Source organism: Lutra lutra, chromosome 11 (assembly GCF_902655055.1).
Source record: "Lutra lutra chromosome 11, mLutLut1.2, whole genome shotgun sequence".
Lineage (NCBI taxonomy): Eukaryota > Metazoa > Chordata > Mammalia > Carnivora > Mustelidae > Lutra > Lutra lutra.
The window spans coordinates 72,282,418-72,306,279 of record NC_062288.1 but is presented as its reverse complement, the minus strand read 5'-3'; the positions used below and the strand labels follow the sequence as shown (position 1 = coordinate 72,306,279).

General features: G+C 34.3%; 1 pseudogene; it reads right to left on the bottom strand.

Annotated features, from left to right (window-relative positions):
* Window positions 1-23,003: 23,003 nt before the first annotated feature.
* On the bottom strand, window positions 23,004-23,209 carry LOC125081267 (guanine nucleotide-binding protein G(I)/G(S)/G(O) subunit gamma-5-like; annotated as a pseudogene).
* Window positions 23,210-23,862: the final 653 nt, after the last annotated feature.

Here is a 23,862-nt window from a genome sequence, read left to right as displayed (position 1 = left end):
GATAATCAAAATGGCTCTATTTCTTCTTAAACTTATATTTAAAAAATATATATACTTGGGGGCAATTGAATACTTATAAGGAAATTTCCTTAAATACTAAAAGTAAATGTCTAGTAATTGTGCTTTCTTTAAGAAATAGAATTGACCTCAAATTTTAAATTAAATTTATAAAAGTGGGAAAAAATATTCAGATTATTTTCATAAAGAGAATAATTAGATAAGTAGAAATCAGACTTGGAGGTAACAGGAAGTTCAGGCTCTAAAGTAATCTAAAATAACAGGTTTTATGCATGTTAGCAACAATTATATTAATTGATAGTATATGATTTTAAAAGTACTTTATCAATTTTTCCTCTATATAATACTTTGTTGAGCAATTATTTACTTCTGTTAATATGTTCAGAAGATAATACACGTTAACAAGTTACTTTCAAGTTACTTGAAAGGACCAAAAAAAGTGGACACCTAAGGAAGATAATATCATCTCATTTTCAAGAAAACAGAATAGTTCCCCTTACCATTGTTAATCAAAATCAACAACACATTGACTATTCTTCTCCAGCATAGATGTCCTATATCTAAAAAAGCAACTTGAACATTTTTATTCGAGAGTCAAAACAATATGCCTTTAGAAAATTCACAGATTTAAATATATGGAATCTTTATAAAGATGGAGAGAATTTTTCAATAGCCCCAGTTTTTGTTCAATCAAAATAAACAAATTTTGCTTTCAGAGAGGCAGCACCTTTGGGGGAAAGTCAGACAGAAGTGGGTTTAAATCATAGCCACTACCCTCTGACTGGCTCTGCAGGCAAAATTTTAAGTCTCATCTTGCAGACTGTTGGCCTAGAGGTCCCTAGCAAAGCGATACTGGTGTTCACTTCCTCTGTATGTTGATAGTTAGAGAAGCAAGACAAACTATGAATACAGACTCTTAAGGTCCTTTAGAGGGCAAAGTCAGCAATCTGAGAAAAGTAAATGAATCACAGAACCAGCCAAAATGTTGGAAGAGAAACTTCTAAATTTTAACTATACCAACACAGACACAGAACTGACTGTGGAAGGCTGTTGTTCTTAAGGGTGAAGAGTGCAGACAATGAAGAGTTGATACTAAGAGTTTCACGACCAACTAGAAGCAAGTGTATAAAAATAACTAAGTCAGCTGATGTTGCTGATTTAAACGACATTATGGGATACAAAGTCAAAAAGGGATAAGGAAAAATGAAAGGGAAACAAATGGGACTAGGGAGAGAAGTAAGTTTAGTGTATATATCCTCTAAGATATGCAAGTAAATCCCTGGGGGACAATATTTCAGGGATGGTAGGAGGACAGTGCTGACAGAGGTAAAATAGGCAGAGAAACCATTTAAAAAGTTTGTCACTAATATGTGGAATCTAAAAACTCTGGACTCGAGAATAGAGTGGCAGTTATCAAAGGCTGAGGGTAGGGGAATTAAAGAGATGTTAAAGAGTACAAACTTGAGACTAGAAGGTGAATAAGTTCTGGAGATCTAACGCAAAGTATAATGATAATAGTCAATGATACTATGTGTGTCATATACTTCAAAGTTACTAGGAGACTAGATCTAAAATGTTCTCACCACAATTAGCTAACACTATGGTGATATCGAATCACAATGCAATATGCAAATGTATCAAATCATCATATTGTAAACTTTAAACTTACACATAGTTGTATGTCAATTATATGTTGATTATATAAATTGTCCAATGTAGCAGAGAGAACTGGCAGATTTCAGATTATAAAACACCATCTAATTTGACAGAGGCCGGTCGCTGGTGACTTGTGAGAGCAATGACAGGACAGTGTTGGGGGCAATCAATCATACTGTGGTAAGGAGCAAAGGAGATGTAAGAAAATAGAGGCAAAGTGTATATAAGGCTCATTAAGATGGTTGGTAGGAAAGAAAAGGAAGGAGTTGCCTTGGTAGCTTGAGGTATAAGTCTTGAGCAGCTTTTAAAACTGAAAAATTTTAGAAAAGGAAATTTAAGTTTCAAGAGTATGAGGAGAAAGTCTTCAGAATTGTAGAGATTTGTATCAAGAATCCAACAGATGAAGTCAAAACAGAATAAAAAGAGAAGTTCCTGACCTCAGACAAGATACAAAAATGTAAATAAGTTTGTAGGATCAGCTTCTCAATCTTTGGAATGATTCATCAGTAATAAAGAATGCTTACAATGTTGATTTGACTTAACAGTTAAATTTATGCTTTTATTAATTAAATTCTACTTAGGACATACTCAGTTTAAAGAGTAAGAATATTAATAGATTTGAAATTTTATAATACTGTCATAAGGTTAGTCTTCCAAGATAAATTAACTTCCTAGAATCTTTGCAGTCCTTTTTATGTCAACAGCTCAACACTCTTATAAGATTTTACCAACTGTCTCTTAAATATAGCATTTTCCTCCCTGTTAATGTAATAAGACTTTAAAAATATAGGAAAAATAGCTTCATTTCCATGAAAATTGCAAAACCAATTTCCTCATTACTTATGACTATTAAAATTTTTCATTCTATTTCTTAAATTAATATCTCTCCCAACAAAAATGCAGACTTTATTACACAGTATAAATATCAGGAAAACAATCTAAGGCTAAGCTCTACTCACTGCTATGTAAATTAATTCAGCTTTGGATAATTAACAGATGGTTTTTCTATATTCAGTGTTTATTATCCTGTAATACTTGCTAAAATGAGTATTTTATATGCTATATAACCAATAGGTAAAAATTCACTCAATTTGTAGTCTAATTAAAAGTCCTTATTGACGTTTTATCATTTTTAAAAGAAAAGAAGCATTTTGAAATCTAAATCATTTACTATTAGCATGTTTTTCCCTACATGTTTTTGCACATGTTTGTTTCATAAGTAATGTATGTTTATAACCATAAACAGATTATAGGAAATATTTGTAAAGTCCCTATTTACCAGATAATTTCACTTACTAACACATTTACTCCTCATCCTACAACCATCTGAGGGATAATCTGTTATTATTTTCATTTTATAGATGAAAAAGTAAGAAAAGAGATTAAGTCATTTTTTCAAAGTCATACAGCTACTGGAGACAGAGGCAGGATTCAAACCTTGATTGTGTGGCTCCCAAATCTGGCACTGGGACACTGTACTATTCTGTCTTCCCTGGTTTTGACGATGGGCTAAATACCTGGGTTGGGTTAATCTCAGATGGCACTAAAAACAGTTAATTGAAAAATAAATATTCAAATAACGAAACAATATTGTCTACATAATTTCAAACAGGCTGTTTGAATTGAGTGAAATTATTGCAAATTCTCAAATTGTGTAGATGAGACCTTTTCTAGGAACAAATAGACAATCACTTGAGGAAAGCTTCTCATTTCAGGAAGAAACTATTCAGATTTGAATTCATATTCCTGCGAAGGTCGCATTAACTCCTTCAAGACCTGAGAGTTATCATTTTATATGTGAATATACTAGAGAAGTAATTTATACCTCGCCTTATGAGCATTTGAACAAAGAATCTAATACTTAATTTATTGGGTCTCTATACTATATTAACCTTTCTGGGAAGAAGCTTCTGAAATTCTCAAACACTATCAACTTTCAACAGCAGATTTTTTTTATGTACCCAAAGAAAGATCTCATGTAGTTGCCACCCTAGTAACCACGGAACCCAAAGCAAAGTACTCATGAATAGAAAGGTGGGCCTCTGTGGTATTCCTTAACTAGCCAGGTTAGAGCTAAGCTCTCTTTAAAAGGCAGCCCTCCTATACATATAGTTGGAGGGACACGAGCAACCAATCTTTCTGTGAGTTTTCACCCAGACTTAACAAGAGCCTCTATTAGTCTTGTATGTATGTTCTATTGTTCAATTTTTCAAGGGTTCTGAACAAAACCACTTCCTTGCAATCTTTACTCTGACTATTTAAGAAGCATACAAAGAGCTGTCATGTCACAAGCTCTAAACCATTTGATTGAATTTCTCAGGCTTTTTCTCCTTACTGGTTATAATCTAACATTGACAGCAGCCATAACTTTAACTAATACTGTTTAATATAGACAAAAATATTACTTTAATCCATAAACTACCTGTAGTAATTTTTTCCTTCTTTGAAGGAAAACATAATTTGCACCAAAGGGAAAACCTCTATATGCTCCCTCACTTGGTAGAGATGAGTAAGAAAAAGAGAAAAGGTGAGAGATTCAGGGCTAAAGGAATATTGTTTAAGAAAGCATTTCAATAAATTTTTAGATATAAAAGGGAAGTCTAAAACTTGGATTTGGCCAATCTTGGAGACTAGGCCAGAGGACTCAGAGTTACTCTAATGATGATTAATGAGGCTAGAGAGAAAGTTAGCAAAAATGACTAAAATACTCCTTTCAAGAAATGTCTTATATTCAATTACACATCCCCCACTGTGGTTTAAAAACATTTTCATTGCTCCAAAACATCTAGGTTCACTCTGTATACCTGAAAACTTGATCTAGTGAGAATTTGTGAATGTATGTGTGTGATTTAAGGAAAGGGATGGAGATCTTTCTGGGTATGTCATGAGACAGAAAAAGGAAAGCATATATGAGATCTCAAAGTGATCCAGAAAGAAACCAATTTGCCAGTAAGAAGAGACTGCAGCCCAAGATATCTAGGAAAAAGGTATAGAGTCCCTGTGGATTTTAGAGTCCAGATTCCTCTGGCACTCAACTGAATGAGCTCTTAAAGCTTCGTGTCTCTAGCATTATTGTTTCATCTGCTACAAATCTGAACTATACAAACACCTGTATACCCAATATCAGAATGACAAGAAGATATATTTTATTTATATTCATCAGTTCTGATTGACCATGTTCTTAAAAGAAAATCCATGAATATTACTTAAGAATTTAAAAATAAAGTCATGCTAAATTTATTTTTAGATTTGTCTTCCTTCTAACTTCTAAGAGTACTTTTCTTTCATATAAAAATTTAGAAATCAGAAACAAATGATCAGTGCCAAATTATATAATTTTAGTGATTTAATTATTTTTAGACAAATTAAACATGCTCATTCTCAAACTGTGCTTTAATTCAATTTATGAACCATTAATTGAAAAATAAAGCTGAGAGTGATCTATACACCAATAATCCCATACCTTAATTTTATATCCCTTCCTTCTTTTCTTTTCAGAAATATTTATTAACTACATATCATGTATCTGGAACATTATACATCAATAGAAAACATATTCAAAGTGGGATATATCTGTCTATAATCATGGGAAGGTCTACCCCTTTGGAGCATCTTGACCTAACTGACTCAAGCAAAGCAGACATCACACCCTCTACACATCAATCTCATGTTGTTTTCACTGCACTTACATTGTCCTAGGTTTCTATAAAAAAAAACTCTCACAAAGTAAACCAAATGCCTGAAATTCTTATTTCCCTCCTCTGTTCAAAAATTATGATGAAGACCTAACTGGCACATTTATATCTAGTCTTTTAGAATGAGTGCTCCTTTTATGGCATTGACTTCATAGGGATAGGATCAAATGTTCAAATTTGGTTCCTGAATCATTAAAATATTTTAGTTTATTCCTTTCTAATATCATTTCTTTTTTTTAAGATTTTATTTATTTATTTGACAGAGAGAGATCATAAGCAGAGAGGCAGGCAGAGAGGCAGTTAGAGAGAGAGGGGAAAGCAGGCTCCCTATTGAGCAGAGAGAGCCCGATGCGGGGCTGGATCCCAGGACCCTGAGATCATGACCTGAGCCGAATGCAGAGGCTTTAACCCACTGAGCCACCCAGGCGCCCCTCTAATATCATTTTAAAACTGAACACTGACAACAGAATAATCACTCTACATGTTCATATGAAAGAGCCATTTAAAACTTTAGACTATATTCTTTCTAAACAAAGAACAAAAGTAAAATTCATTAATCCTGTTCTGTAGAATGCTGTCATTGGAAGTGCTACAATGAATTGATATAGTGGCAGAGAAATAGTCATGGCTCTTTGAAAATACCAATTTTCAAGATATAGTTGAATCATCCCTTAAACATTATTTGGGGTATTTTCAGACAACTGGAAGTGTTTTCTTCTTCATATAATTACCTGAGGCAAGTGCTTCCTTAGTGGTCAGTCTGGTGAACACAATCCTGCCATATGAATGGGATGATTCATATTCCTAAGTCTCTGTTAAATCAGAAAAAAGCAAACTCTTAATACCCAATCACATAACGTTTTTCCCTCCATCTGGAAATACATATCCTGTACAAATGCCCTTTGGTTCTAGTCAGCATTAAAGAAGTGACTCATTCTCCTTATGATTTGTACGGCCTGGAAGAAACTTTGATTATGTTTCTTCCCTAGTTTAACTTATCAAGATTGATTTAAGTATAAGTGCCTTTGCCAAAACTGAGGACTACATTGATCTTACAGAAAGAAAAAAAAAATACAGTAATAGTGATGAAAATTTAAAAGAGAAATTTCCCTCTTAAATTCAATGTTATATTTTATAAACACATTTTAAAATGACCATTGTGACAGACCAAATAATGGCCCACAGAGATGTCCATATTCTAATCCCTAGAACCTCTGAATATGTTACCTTACATGGCAAAAGCAACTTTGCAATGTACATAAATAAAGACCTTGATATAGGGGATTATCCTGGATTATTTCAATGTAATCACAAAGTTTCTTGTAAGAGGGAGGCAGAAGGATATGTCACAGAAGGTGATGAGAAAATAGCAGCAGAGCTTAGAGTGATGTAAGCCCATGCCAATGAATGCAGGCAGCCTCTAGACACCTCTAGACATTATAAAAGCAAGGACAAAGATTTTTCTCGTAGAGCCTCCAGAGGGAAAGTAGTCCTGCCAATCCATTTTAGACTTCTGACCTTCAAAAATATGAGTATAAATGGGTGCTCCTGTAAGCCACTAAATTTAGAGTAATTTGTTACAGCAGCCATAGGAAACTTATACAACCATATTCAACATTAGTAAAAGAATGAATTCTGCTGTCACACTTCTAGGAAAATATTATAGTTTAATATTTGTGACAAAATATCTAGAAGTATTATCTAGATAAATTGGTTTTACCTAACTTAAGAAATGCTCAGACTGTCTGTATCAGTCATATAAATAAGAGTTTAATCCACACCATTTTCCTCCATTTTAAAAAAGAAATAATAGAAGACTCAGACATTGTCCAGCCTCTAAAAGGGAAACTCTCTAATCCTCTTTCCACCTCTAAAAGTAATAAAATAAAAGGTATTCCTTTAAAATGAGGGTAAAATTTCTTGCTCCAATGGGGAATATATAAAAGCGTTTGCATATTAACGCTTACTTCTTTAAAACTAGTGTAAAAGCATTTCTTGAGCAGAGTAAATGCATAAATATATCTTGACAAAAAGAACTGAGATTGGTAGTCCTTCAAAGAAACTTGCAGTCATTTCAGTGGCAGTAAAATATTGCATACCCTCTTAAAAGCTGAGATAACAATGTTTGAAATATGTATGTGAAAGCACTTTGAACATGCATCGCATGAAAGGGGTCACAACCACAAGAACAGACAGCATTCAATTCTGAAGTGCTCTGAGTATGTCAATGAAAAAAGGAGATTTAAAAATTTTGAATGTATGGGGACATTTTTCAGGGCAGCAATGTAAAGTATTAGAATGCTGATGCATGTGAACAAAGCTGAGATAATTCATTGTCATTGGTAAGTGAAAGAAAAGGTACTGTATGAAGAGAATCAAATCTGTTTCTCAAAGTGAGTAATGACTATAAAACTGCACAGTCAAATTGGTAATCATGTCCAGAACCAAATCAGAGACTGGATAGAAAATTAGTAATATTTTAAAGTCCTACTGCCTTTTTTCTGATTGGGTTTGTTCCTCCTATTTTAGGTATATAAGTACACTAAACTTTTATAATTTAATTTCTTTTAGTAGTAGACTTACTGTTGTCCTACAGAGGAATGTCCTTATGTTTCTGCAAGACGATAACCCCTCTCTCTCTTATCTGAATGAACAGTTGATCTTTGAGATCCTTTCTGGTATTGCTATTCTAAAGCACCAGTTAAGCGAAGAACACATCAACTGAACTACATTATCCTGGTCAAAAAAATATAGTTTGGGAATGTGAGTTCAAAATAGGCTTAGCATGTGTACTATTTTTCAAGTATTTATCATGGAAAATGGCCCCTCCTTTTGTCCCTAGTCCTTACTAGAAGTAAATGTAGAAATAATAAAGATATTTAGGATAAATGTGGAATTTACATGAAAAACAATTTAAGAGAGGAGAAAAAAATCTTAAAACAGCCTATCACCATTAGATCAACTGCTTGGAACCCTGACAGAATTATTAATCAATTACTTAGAATTTTCTCAGTTTACATCTGATAAGCATATGCATGTAAAATACAGGAGAGTTAACCAAGCTGTTAAACATATAAGTTCACAGAGCATTTTTACTACATTATCTCAACTGATTCTCATAACTACCTTCTTAAATGTATATTACTAAACTGAATAAGAACCCAAAAAACCTAATTCAAAGTCACATATCCAGTAACTGTAACGAGCTAGTGGGAAAACTTCAGGTTCAAATTTCAATTATTTATTCATTATATGAGTATGTTGTTTTGTTTTAACATAACCAGTGCTGTCAGAGTAAAATGCCAAAAATAACCATACAATCCCAAAGTTGCTAACCCTTACAGAAATATTGTGAGAAAAATTAAATAAAAAGCATGAAAATGTATTGCAGTGCCTAACATAGTGGCTCAACTATTAGACAGATCCAAGGTCAGAAGCAGAAAATAGATTGAATAATAATGACAAGTTGTTTTTTCATAGGTGACCTGAGAATAATGCTATATTCTGATATCATAAATGGTTCTGCAGAATAATATCCATAAGCCTCATCCATGACATTGATAATGACATTGGAAAGTGATAAACAAAAAAAGTTTATTTTATGGAAGGACATATTCTATTAAGTTGGCTTTATACTCTGTTATTAATATTTCATCGGAGGTAGGATGGATCAATCATGGAAAATTTTGCTGTGGGCCAATGCCAAACCTGCCAGGTAATGTTTAGTGATCAGAGAGCTTCACAGAGGGAGTGGAAACTGTGACTGGATTGAGGGAGAACTAGATCCTTTAAAAATACAGTTCCTTAATCTATTTTGTCTCTATTCATTGTCAGGATCAATAAAAATGAATGTCACAATCAGTCTGACTCAACTAGTTTTAAAATAAACACTCAATTCTAAAAATACTTAGAGAAGTCTGCCAGTTATAAAAGAGAAAAGGAGAGAAATTAAAAGGATCATTTGATAGAAAAGCATTGCAATAATTATCACAATGCATATCGTTATCTTTTTTCATTACTAATCACTATTCATTTTGGCTGGTTCACTTAATGGGCTATTTTCAATCACTACATTTTTTCAAATTTAATTTAACAAAATGTAGTGATGTCAATTATAAGCAGTGAATCAGGGAGAAACTAATGATTATAGGTAATGCAATTGTCCTGGTTAGTTGCGCTAGGAGAATGTGCTAAAGCTTTATGAAGAGGAAAGTACAAAGCCAAAAGGCAGTGAACATTAGTATAGTAATATCATTTCTTCATTCAAGTCTCATGTTTTAACATTAAGTACCCACAATGTACTAGCATCTGGTCAGACCAGGTAAAATTTCACTCTTTTCACCAGTAAGGGCATTAAATAAGGGCCATAAAGTTACACATAGTTATGGCCCTAAGTTTTTATTTCTTAAAGTAAAAGTAGTTAAAAATGTCTGTTGGGTATGGTATTATGCTAATCACCACCAACATAAGAGCATAGTTATCCTTGGCATAAGGGTACTACATTAGTTAAAATTCATGTAAGATATTACCAATTAAGAACAGGATTTGATATAGTATTAAGCTGAATTTTTCTGGTTAAAAAAAAGAATTCAGGCATTGACTTTAGTCACCATAAAGATTCTCTATTCTTCTACTTCGATAACTAGCCTCAAATCTCAGTGTAATCACTGGATAAGTAGGGGAATCCTTGCTCTCTGGCACTCCCCTAACATTTTGCCAAATGTGGAGGTGAGGTTGGCTAAGAGTTCTCTGAAAGTTAGGTTCATGCATATATGTTGGCCCCAGTAAAGTCCCCTTAGTTTAGATCATTAGTAATGTCATGTTCTTTATATACACACCTGCAGTTCTGATTATATATCAGCAGTGCAGGCTCTCAGAATTGATTTTCTAGTAGAAGCAATAGAATTGTATTAACCCTGACTGTATTTTCTCTCCCAAGCAAGACAGCTAACCAGGGTTGGAAATGCAAATTGTGGCTCATATCAAGCCAGCAAATATGTTTTGACTCAAGTGCCAATTGAAATGTCTCAATATTCAAGCCCAGTTGGAAAATGCTCCATAACTGAGCATCATTGTCTGTCAGGAGCTCAGGAAAGGACAGTAATTGCAAATGAACAGCACAATTTATCATTCCTACTGAGAACCTAAATTGTTAAGCTATTCTTATTTTTATATTGTTTTAATCAGTTGAATCTATCCATAACTTCATCAAATGACCAACTATTGACAAAAGAGTTCTCTGCAAACATTGAAAAACTAACTAGGGAATTTTTGAGATGTTGATTTATTTAACATTCCCATTCACCCCCCCCCCCCATAATCTAGGGGCATAGAAACTTAATTTTTTCTTAGAAATACTAGGGGAGAAGAATAGTTAAATTTGATTAAATTGAAAGAACAATCAAATTTAGTCCTAAAGGTTACTACTTCATTAACAATACTAGCATTACTAAATAAATCTTTACATCTGTCTATTTGTGTTACTTTGAAGTTCAGATCATCACAAGGACCACACATCACAAAGTATTTATAATTCCATCCTTGATAATGATTCAGAATTCTTAGGGGTAAAAATCTGTCAGTAATATTATTATCCTTTTGCCTTTAAAAATTATGCAACCATTATGGAGAAATATATCTGTCATCTAAGGGTAGTTTTCAAAATATAAAATTATTTTTTTAAGATTCTATTTATTGGGCACCTGGGTGGCTCAGTTGGTTAAGCGACTGCCTTTGGCTCAGGTCATGATCCTGGAGTCCCGGGATCGAGCCCCGCATCAGGGTCCCAGCTCCACCAGGAGTGTGCTTCTCCCTCTGACCTTCTCCTCGCTCATGCTCTCTCTCACTGTCTCTCTCTCTCTCTCAAATAAATAAATAAAATGTTAAAAAAAAGGATTCTATTTATTTATTTGACAGAGATCACAAGCAGGCAGAAAGGCAGGCAGAGAGAGAGGGGGAAGCAGGCTCCCTGCTGAGCAGAGAGTCCAATGTGGAGCTTGATCCCAGGACCCTGAGATCAAGACCCAAGCCAAAGGCAGAGGCTTTAATCCACTGAGCTACCCCGGCACCCCCCAATACAAAATTATTTCTGTGCCAAAATATAGTTAACAAAAAACATTTTACATGCCTATTTTAATTTAAATTTGGGAAAGGGAATATTTTATTTTTTATTTATTTTTATTTTTATTTAAAAAAATTTTATTTTTATTTTTATTTAAAAATGAATGAGGCTATTGGGGATTTAAAGCTTTCTCTTCCTTCTGACTTTGTTGCAAACCATATAAGGAGTTGCTCTGTCTTTTATTTTGTAGTCATCCATTTTTTTCAGCCTCCACAGCCCCATCGAGTTGCTCAAGGCAAACAAGATGTTTGAATACCCAAACAGATCTCATTCTCAGATTTCACCCCTAAGGCTATTATACTTAAAATCTGCAGTAAGAAGACCTAAAGAATTTCCTAGTAACACTGTTCATTTACATGAATAATTACATCAAAAATAAAACCTAAAAATTTGCATCATGTCTCTGATGACAAGAAAGTAGTAAAAAGCACATTTGGTAGAAAATATACAAATTATGCTAATTGCATTAAGGTCCTTTTTTCTTCATTTTTCTGTTTCTTAATATAGCTATATACATTTACAATGAATATGTTATGTCATTTATTCTAAAAATTAGTCTTAAAAATCTAAGTTACTTGATATGGCTTTACTCTTTTTAAATCATTCTCTCAAGAAGATAAACTAGTCCTAGCCTGCTACTACCAAACTGAGGTAACTAAAACACTTTAAAAGAATTTTGAGGGGCACCTGGGTGGCTCAGCGGGTTAAGCCGCTGCATTCGGCTCAGGTCATGATCTCTGGGTCCTGGGATCGAGCCCCACATCGGGCTCTCTACTCAGTGGAGAGCCTGCTTCTTCCTCTCTCTCTGCCTGCCTCTGTGCCTACTTGTGATCTCTCTCTGTCAAATAAATAAATAAAATCTTAAAAAAAAAAAAAAGAATTTTGAGAAGGAGAGTATGTCAAAACCCAGGTGATGAACCAGAAATGTCCATTAGAAGTGGCAAAATTCTTTCTTAAAGACCAACATCTTACAATTTTTAATAAATATATAATTTTTATATATTTATAATTTTTTACTAAATATGATTATATTTAGAAAATTTTTACTATTATTTTAATTATAATTTTTATAATTTTCACTTATAATTTTTTACCAAATATATAATTTCATAACAAGGAAGTTATATCTTAACATTGAATCATGACAATGTTTTTCTTTTTGTCATTCTATGATGAGTTAACATGAAATGGATTTTCCAAGAATTTGTTTAGGTATATATTCTTGCAGCTCTCTGGTGGTTATACACCCATCCCAGGCAACATGGCAAACTTCCCAGTTTCGGTATTTTTAAAACTGGCCTCTGAAAATTGATGATTTCCTAAATGATGTCAGCTATGATGAGCTTTGAATACAGACAGGCGTGGAGTTCATCTCCCTAATCAAATCAGTAAAAATAACTGAAAAACTCCTGTGATTATATATTTCCTAGGTGTTGAGGATGTAAAGAAGTATAAAACACAGACCCTTTTCTACTTGCTGTCCATTTGAGAGTTGTGTCAATTAGGCTCTTTTCATTTGCAAGAATCAGAAAGCTCAAAATGGCTTAAAAAGTAACATAATTTATGAATATCAATGAAAAGTATACAGATAAACTAATTTCAATTTTGTTTTTTTTTTGTTTTGTCTTTTGTTTTTTCGTGCTTTTTAGATTTTATTTACTTGACAGAGAGAGAGCACAAGCAGAGGGAGAGGAAGAAGCAGGCTCCCCATGGAGCAGGGAGCCAGATGTGATGGGGGCTTGATCCCAGGACCCTGGAATCATGACCCAAGCCAAGGGCAGACATTTAACTGACTGAACCACCCAGGTGCCCCCCAATTTCAATATTGATCAGGTATTTAGATTGACTTAATTCTCATCCTGCCTTTTCTCATTGTGACAAAATGGTTGCAGTGTTCCCAGGTTCATATCCGCACACTAGAAAAGTGAGGTCTTCTACATATTCAACAATCAAACACAGTCTTGTTTGGACCAAACCAAAATAATCTTAGTGGCTACGAGATATCAAGCAATAATCTACTTGGGCTTCAGTTACAGTCCATTCTTGAACCAATTAATAAGATTATATTGATTGGCAAATATCAGGGTCAGTTACTGAGGCTAGAGATGGAATTCATATCATCCATAGCCAATGGATACCATACAAAGGCAGAAGAAGGCTGAAATGTATGCTAGGGAGGAAACTTCAAGTTTACTTAGAGCAGTCAATAAGGAAATAATGAAAAATAGTAACAACAGAGGTCAATAGTAATGTCACAAAAATCTTGTGAACAATTTTGGAGTATAAGATCTTACATACATTTTGGGTTTTATGAATATTTGTTAAATTTTCATGCACTGAACTTAATTCATAATTAATTGCTATGGTAATGGTTAACAAGTATTTTGTAGCTCAGAAAGATAAAAGGATATCTGTGGGTTCTGGTTGTTCTAGAAAGGCACCTGAAAAAAAGCTCTTTTTTCAATTACCCAAGCCAGTGAAGATATTCTGGCTTGGGTAATTAAAAAATAAGGCACTCTGGTGGAAGAAACCGCTCCAGCAAAGAGAAGTATTAAATACAGAACATATTTTCTAGAATGGTCTAACCTTAAATAATAAAATGCAGTGCATCGATCATGTCATTTTTTTTAAAGATTGTATTCATTTATTTGACAGACAGACATCACAAGTAGGCAGAGAGGCAGGGGGGGATGCGGGGGGGGGAGCAGGCTCCCCGCTGAGCAGAGAGCCTGCTGCTGCAGATCCTGGGATCATGACCCAAGCCTAAGGCAGAGGCTTTAACCCACTGAGCCACCCAGGCAGCCCCCTGATCATGTCATATTTTTAAAGTACCTATGTACATTGACTGCTATTCTTGGACGATGTGGCATTACTGAGATTTGTAGCTTTTGCTGAAATTGTGCTTTCCTACCAAGAATGAATTAAATTTAAAAGTTATACACAAACTACACACACACACACACACACACACACACACGCACGCACACACACCATATTCTATCTTTACCATAGTTTAAGAGGAGATTTGGCAACATAGTCACATTGGCCATCCCATGTAACAATTATAGCCAGATAGTATAGAAGAGATACTGAATGTCATTTTATTTAAAATCTTCCACTCAAGAAAACCTGGGACTCTCCAGACCAGTGACTTTCATGAAGATTACACCACCTTTTAATTTATTTTTGCTGTTTTCCTAAAACACCTTGGCTATAAAAATTGCAAGACTATGTTACACAATGTATTTTAAATTATAAAGTACATTCTAGGTAACATTATCTCAGAAATTGTTATCAAGTTGACTATGTCTGTCTGAGTTTCTTTCTCCTATTTATTTTCACATCAAAAGGAAACAGCAAAACCTAAAGCTGCTGCTCTCTGTCCTCACTATTTAATATTGTTCCTTCCTACACAAACCAATATGGAAAATGTTACCAGCTCTCAATTAGAAAATAATTGAGTTAATTGACTCACCAAATAAACTCCTCTGAGAAATTAAGAAAAATCTTTAAGTTTCAATTAACAACAATTTAGCTATAAAGAATCCTCAACCAGAATATCTCTGTTTGGTATAGCTTACTGAGGGAAAATGAGAACTATAAGGAAACAAGTTCTTGTAACAGGTCAAGAAAACTACCTCACTTTCAAAGTAATGTCCAAGGTAAGTTATTCAGTACTCCGCTCATTTGTTCAACAAATTCTTTTTGAAAGCTTACTATGTGCCGGGCATCATGCAAGATATTTGGTGAACACAGAATTTAAAAAATCTACCCTAGAAAAAAATTTTAAGTGCCTAAGCTGAGAATTACATGATGACTAAAGGCATCTAATCAAGGAAAAAGTTCAGAAAGGAACAGACTATGTGAAGGCCTAGAGGCTAGATAGCAAGGTATAAACTTCAAAACCTTAAAGACCTCACAAAAGAGAGCTAGCCAGGTTTTCATGATATGTAGGGAATTATGTCATGATACATTAAAAGAAGGAAGAGGAGTATGAAGACGGGGAGGGGGAGAAGGAGAAGAAAGAAGGTGGTAACCATATCAGGAATGTAGAGAACACCCAGTTCTTGCATATCCCACTAAATAGCACAGATAGAGGTCTTTACTGTGGAAGCAATTTTTCACTGGTCCAAGAAATAAAAGGAAACAGATTAGAATTGTTTAGAAAGGGACCAAAGTGTGAGCAAATACTAAAGAATGACAACAGATCTGCATCTGTAATCACCCATTAACCAAAGGAATCAAGTTCTACTGATGTTCTTTCATTCTAATGCAGAAATTTGAGAGGTACAGACTAACCATGAACATACTGGAAGATAGTAAACTGATTCATTCTTTTAAAATACTGGAACTCAAAGAATCACTGAGCTAGCCCACTAACAAACAGCTCGATCTAGGAAGTCTCATCCCAAACTTCTTAGCTCTAAAAGAAGATAAAAATAAGTCCTTTTTTCTTCTCTAACATTTTGGATCACAGTAATATTTGGAACCCAGAAATGGACCCTCAACTCTACGGTCAACTAATCTTTGACACAGCAGGAAAGAACATCCAATGGAAAAAGACTATCTGCTCAAAAAATGGTGTTGGAAAAACTGGACAATAACATGTAAAAGAATGAAATTGGACTATTTTCTTATACCACACAGAAAAATAAAGTCAAAATGGATTAAAGACCTAAATGTGAGACAGGAAACCACTAAAATCCTAGAGGACAACATAAGTAGTAACCTCTTTGACATCGGCCACCTAGCAAGTTCTTACTAGGTATGTCTTCTGAGGTAAGTGAAACAAAAGCAAAAATAAACTATTGAGACTTAAATTATTTAATTTTAAAACATCTTACAATACTTCAAATTTATTTTTGATATACAAAAATACAGTTATTAAAAATAACATTACCAAATAAAACATTTTCATAAATGTACATTAACTCATGGAAGTAGACAAAATTACACAGCAGTGTGTCTAGCTTCTGAGAGCTGACTGCTAAAATTTCAAAACTTTTGCAGACTGGTTGACATCAGCAATGATGGAAGTATTTATACCATGGAGATGGCAAATCTACAAATCCGAGTTCCCCCAGCCCAAGAGCCATATGGTAAACATTTATCAGTACATCACTAGTAACATTCATGGGGAATATAAAAGAAAGCCAATCATTTCAATATTATTGCATTGTTAATAAACCACATGTGCTAAACACAGTAAAAAAACAAAAACAAAAAACCCACCAGTTATTCTCAATATCTTTAATATAAAGGCCACATTATAAAACTGAATCCAATTATTTTCTTATAGTCTAAGGCTTCCACCCCAAACGTTATGCAATATAGAGAATAGATGACAATAGTTAAAGCTAAAAAGTTTGATTCTCAGATTTGTTTTTTCAGAAATTGGCTAATGTGATTATTCCAGAATTTTGTGATTTCAACCTATGTTCACCCATAATTTTTAAATTGAGTTGCAAAACTACCTATGAAAAATGAGTTTGGAAAAGGACACTGACCTTTTTGCAAGCATGCAGGGAATAAATAAATATATATTTATGTATAAAAATAAATATATATATTTATCTTCTAAAGCTACAAAATTCAAACTTGGCAGGTCTGCAGATCTCAGTGAGTAAGGAAAATCAAGTCAACTCAGTAAAACAGTTAAGTAATTTTTAAACAACAAGTTTCAAAGTAAACATTATATGTAGCAACCCAACACAAAAAGAGCCAACTATCCAGCTCACCTGGAGTCAGGTCAGATGGCAGTGCGACAAATGAGAGAAACAAAGATTCACTGCTTTACTTCCAGCCATTCTTCAGAAACACATACTATAGTGTTGAGAACAAGCTACCAAGGTCAAGTCCAACAAAAGTGCACCAGTTGTTAGAATTAGCAGCTTTAGAAATTCGCTGGAAGATGAATTACCCCTAGAGCACACTAAGTAAAAGTTAAATGCCTTGCTGCCCATGATTTCCAAGATTCTTTTTCCTACATGAAGAACTTTAAAGATGGGTTTTTAAAAGCATGATACATTTAAATAGCCACACCTATACTGCATTCTGGACATTGGATGAAAAAGTCACCTTAATATATATTGGTGTTCAAGAATAACTCCCTGTGAGACATATTTGGCATCCACTATCTCATTCCTCTGTGCAACTTCTTATGTCCAAGTCTTTATAACACATCTTTAAAAAGACCATCTAAATACAGGAGAAACTTAGTCTACTAGTAAGCCCATGATAGATTCTTCTTCACTTCTGTCACTGTATTTTTGATCTCTAACATTTCTTTTTGGTTCTTTCTCAGGATTTCCATCTCTCTGCTTACATTACCCATCTGTTCTTGCTTGCTGTCTACTTTATCTCTTAGAGTCCTTAGCATATTAATCACAGTTGTTTTAAACACAATCTGATTATTCCAATATCCCCGCCATGTCTGGTTTTGGTGCTTGTTCCGTCTCATCAAATTGTGTTGTCTTGCCTTTTAGTATGTCTTGTACTTTTTTCTTAATAGCTGGACATGATATCCTGGGTAAAAGGAAGTATTGTAAATAGTCCTTTAATAATGTGGTGGTAAGTTGTGGAGGAGGGGAAGCATTTCAGTATCCTATAATTAGGTTTCAATCTTTTAGTGAGCTTGTGCCCCTGGACTGTGAACTTCACACATGCTTCTCAGTCCCCTTTCCCCACCAAAGGTAGGACAAGAGGGCTAGAATAAGTTAAAGTTAGATATTCCTCTTCTCTCACATGGAATCTACAGCTGGTTGGAATTGATTATTTCCTTCCTGCCAATTAAGTTAGGCTATGATAAAACCCCAGCATAATAGATGCTACCTGATTAGCCTCTCCTGAGGGAAGGCCTTCTTAAGAACAGAATGCTCTGGTGTATTTCAAAATGTATCCTTTTCCTCTTCCCCTGCTAGAAAAATGAGGGAATTTTTCTCTCCCATTTACTGTTGAAAACCTGGTCAAACTTCTGGAAGTAATACTCACAATGGCATAGAGGTAGAGGTCCCCCGTGACAGGTTCCAACTGGACTTTTTAACTCTCAGAGTTGTCCACACTGAGCCTCCAGCAATTTGTCAATTACAGCTCAGGTTTCCTATCCTAACACTTTTCATTGGTAAGTCCCTGCTCTGGGAAGCCATGATCCCTGTATCTACCTGTCTGTCTATCCAATCTTGGGAGCACAATCATGAGGAACAGTGATTTGGTCTGTGTTCTCCACTCTTAAAAATCCAAGAAGAGTTCCTGATGGCAGTCTGTTCGGCTTTTTACTTCTTGTTAGGATAGAGTGGCAACTTCTAATCTCCCTACATACAGAATGGTAGTAACCCAATCTGAAGATATTTTAATCCTTGTATGCATGACAGCATTATTTATAAAATAGAAAAATTGAAATCAGTTTAGTTATCCATTAGAGGTGAGTGATTAGGGAAATTGTGGCCCATTCATAAAATAGAAGACTCTACATAAGTTAAAATGAATGAACAAGAGTTATATATATACATAATCAGGTATTAACCTCAAAAATATTTTGAATTTAGCATGCATTCACATAACATTTAAAACTTGTAAAAAATCATATATTATTTTAAGACAATAGACTATGGGATAAATTTATTTTTTAAAAATAATCTTGCAGGGGCACCTGGGTGGCTCAGTGGGTTAAAGCCTCTGCCTTCAGCTCAGGTCATGATCCCAGGGTCCTGGGATTGAGCCCCACGTCCGGCTCTCTGCTCTGCGGGGAGCCTGCTTCCTCCTCTCTCTCTGCCTGCCTCTTTGCCTACTTGTAATTTCTTTTTTTTTTTTTTTAAGATTTTATTTATTTGTCAGAGAGAGAGGGAGAGAGAGCGAGCACAGGCAGACAGAATGGCAGGCAGAGGCAGAGGGAGAAGCAGGCTCCCTGATGAGCAAGGAGCCCGATGTGGGACTCGATCCCAGGACGCTGGGATCATGACCTGAGCCGAAGGCAGCTGCTTAACCAACTGAGCCACCCAGGCGTCCCCCTACTTGTAATTTCTATCTGTCAAATAAACAAATAAAAAAAATCTAAAAAAAAATAATAATAATCTTGCATGGGACTAATAGATACCGAATTCTTGGTAGTTTTTCCTTCTAGGAAGTGAGGAAATTAGGATCAGAAAGAATTCACAGAAGGCAATAACTACAACTACAATATTTTCTTTAGTGATGTAAAACAAATGTCGTTACAATATTAAAATTTCTTGAGCCTGTGATTGAAAATATTCTATATTGTTGTTTCTGCATGTGTAATATTTTATCTTAAAAATTATTAAAGCTGTGTGAGTTTTGGAGGCTAATTATTCATTATTTCTGCATATTATCATTTAGTCTTTTGGCCAAGAGAGCCAGTATGGCTTTATGATTAAGAGTCTGTACTCTACAATTATCTTGATGAACACTGAGTAGTATATGAAACTGTTGAATCACTATCCGTTATACCTGAAACTAACATAACACTGTATGTTAGCTACACTGGAATTGACATTTTTAAAAATGAGCAAAGGGAAAAAAAAAAAAAAAAAACAGAGAGAATCTGTACTCCAAACCAAAAATGCCAGATTTCAAACCTGAATTCTATACCTAAACATTTTTGTCATTAAGCTAGTTAACCAATATATTTAAGCTTCAGTCTATATGTGATTCTGGAAAAATAATATACTTTTCATTCTAGGGTTGTTAAAAGTGCTACAAGAGGCAGTGGATGAAACTAGCCCCTCGTACTTAAAAAATTTTAAAATGTTAACTGATAGTTGATATTAGGAGCAATTTAATATATATTTCATATAACCCTCTTTTAGGGTTACATTAGATTATCAATCTAATGTATCTTTATAATATCTCTAGGAAGAAGATCTTTTTAATCACAGGTAAGCATGTTTTCTTACTTCTTTCAGCATGTTCTTCATACCAACTGACCATTTATCTTGCTGTTCCCCAATCTGCTGTTCCCCAATCTGATCATTTATCTTACTGTTCCCCAATATGAGGCTGTGATCATCCAGCTTCCTCCACCTTTAAAACTGTTCTTTCTCCAATTAGATTTATTCAGCTCTAATTTTCTTTGGAGCCTATATCAAGATGCATTTCCATAATGAAACTTTCCTAAATCTTACCACTGTACTTTGCTCTAAATAGTCTGGTCTGAACAAAAATGTATTACTATCATTGGCCAGCAATAATTTCAGTGTTTCACATTTTATGGCACTCTACAGTTTAAAATCATTTACACATTATGTCACTCATATGGCATTCAGATGAAGATGAGCTACTGTGTGGAACTAATTTTATATCTGCTGACTCTAAGTTTAATAGTTTACATCACCTCATGTATTAAATACTAAGATCTTTTCAAAAAGTTCAAATTTAAATGTATGCCTATGTTTTTTATAAATACTTTCCCTATATAAGGCTTTTTAAAAAACTCAACCATAAGACATGTTAGTTGCAAGCATAAACTTATCAGTGATAATAAAAATGAATCATCAACTATCTTGTAATGTCTTGCCTGAGCAATGTGTTCAGAGGCCTGCCTATCCAGATATTTGCCCAATAGTGGATAAATATGCAAGGGAAATATTACATAAAGAAAAACCATGGAGAAGGTAAGGGTAAACAATTTGAAAATATATCTATGCTACATAATCCCTGACGTAAAGAAATGACCTCTCAAACAGAAAGCCCTATCCAAGTTGGTGGGAGGATTATATATAGAAAGATCCTACACAAAAGACTGATTCTCCAAGGAAGACCTTTCACACTTAAATCAACTTGTAGTCCAACTGTAGTAAACATCTCATATCAGCCTGAGAAGAACTAAACCTCTCCTTACACAGTTTTCATATTTGTTGAAAGGAAGCCCTGAACCTTAGGATCCCTTTTGTCCTATGATCAAGGAGTAGGGGTGAGGTAGGACAGGGGAAGATGATGAGAACAGAGTTGTACTCTTTCCTGTCAACAGATGAAATCCTATATAGAGGCTTTGGTTTTAAAGTCTGAATGTTGGGATGCCTGGGTGGCAAAGTCGGTTAAGCATTGATTCTTAGTTTCAGCTCAGGTCAAGACTCTAAGGTTGATGGAGGATAGCTGGAAGAAAGGCAGGCAGAGGCAAGAGGCCCCCACCCTAAGAAGAAACCACCTTTAAAAGGGAAAAGACAGCTTCCTTACATTTCTGGTTAGTTTGCAAGTTATTCAACAGTAAGTCATGCACTATATTTCTTTAATATCCTTGGTATTGCTAATGTAAAGTAGTTTAAAATGTATAAATTTTAAATCTTTATTTTCCTTATACAACTCTGACTATAGGAAGACCATGATAATTTTTGATGTCAAAACCTGTTCCTGAATGCTAATTTGTGATAACTGAAAGGATGACTGGGAAAAGAGAAAATAAGTGGACACATGTCTCAGTAAAGGGGATAAAGTAAACAGTATAGAAAAAAAAAGAGAGAGAAATCAGGAGACAGGAAAAAAATGTAAAGAGTAACTTAGTTAAGCAGAACTGACTACAAATACAGATGCAGCCAGGTTAGATATAAATACAAACCAGAAAGCTAAAAAAAACTATCTAGGTAAATTCTTCATCTTGAAACAGGGAAAATGGATTCAGTTATGTCCAATATACACATATGTAGTCAGACTCTCCCAATAAATTAATAAGGCTTTTAATCTATAGATCTCTGTCAAAAATATTAGAGACTATAATGCAGATAAAGAGAATATGTATGTAAAAGAGATGCATTATTGCTAGCACTAGTTGGAAAGCAAATACCTAAGAAAAAACATTTTCCTTGACATTCATGAATTAAACATGTCAAAGATAAGAGCATAAATTGGACTTTGGGGGATCCACAAAAATTCTGGACTGAAAGGTCTCATTTGTAACAACATGGATGGACCTAGAAGATATAATGCTAACTGTGATAAGTCAACCAGAGAAAGACAAATACGTGGAATTAATTATGTGGAATTAATATGCAGAATTTAAGAAACAAAACAAACAAAAAAAAAAGAAAAAGGAAACTAGATTCTTAAAAACAAAGAACAAACTGGTAGTTGCCAGAGGGGAGGTGGGTGGAGGAATGGTTGCAATAGATAAAGGACATTAAGAATACACTTATCTTGATGAGCACTAAGCAATGTATAGAATTACTGAATCATTATATTGTATACTTAAAACTAATATAACACTGTATGTTAATTATACTGTAATAAACTTTTTTAGAAAGAGCAGAGTTATTAAGGATGACTTTTTTTTCACTAGGTATTTTATTGTATACTGCTGCCAGTGTATATAAAATAATTAGCCTTGTGAAATAGAAATTTATGAAGATTCAGAGAAGTAGATGTGAAGCACTGACAAAAGCAGGACTTAATATAGTATGGTATGTGTTACAGGGATAAGATTTGTATAGGTCTCAAATTCAGTTCTCTTTTGAATACTCACTGGTTCATAAAAAGTGGTTTAGAAAACCATCCAAAGATTTGTTTTGCTACAAAAAGGAACAGACTTTCTGGAGTCTTAAGGAATTCCTACCTGAAGATACTCTAGTCACCTGGGGTCATGTTGAGCATTCTACAGGCAGAATTGTTTCAAATCTGCAGCTGCCTGAGAAACCTTCATGTGGCTGAGTCTGGTTTCCAGCTAGAACTACTGAACCACTTTCTTTATAGCAGTGACTCTGGAGGAAGCAGACATGGCACTTGTAAGAGCTGGGCAGATTCTGCAGTGGGTAGACTGGCAAGGCTCACTCTGTGTCAAAGGAAGCTGCTGACTTCAATACTACAAAAATTATCCATGGTGCTGAACTTCCAGTCTCTACACCTGATTCACCAAGGATGATGAACTGGGAAACTAGAAATGAAAAGATTGAATGTTGAGAAGTTAACAAATAAATATGACTACTTGGAAGAATTTATGTAGGAATATGGTCAAAATTTGAATAGAAAATACAGGTTAGGCAAATAGTAATATAAATTCCTTTAATATCAAGGTAATGATTTCACTGTAGAATCTTGGAGGTTAGCAAAATTTTTCTGAGCAGAATTATAGCAAGATGGAAAAAGTAAGAATTTTATGTTAGTATATAGTACAAATTGTAAAAGTTATGTTTTATATCACTGAATCTATAACAAGATAACCTAGTTTGTCATCACTCCATCCCTAATAAGTCATTAATAACTAAAAAGGATCAGAAATGCTGGAATTTAGATATAAGACATTTCAGTAGACTTTGTGCAGCAGAATTAGAGCAAATTGAGCGTGCCTGGAATCCATCCACAAATGTTGTTTCCAAATGATTCATTTTAATGATATTCACATCTATGAGTTCACAGATTACATATGACCAA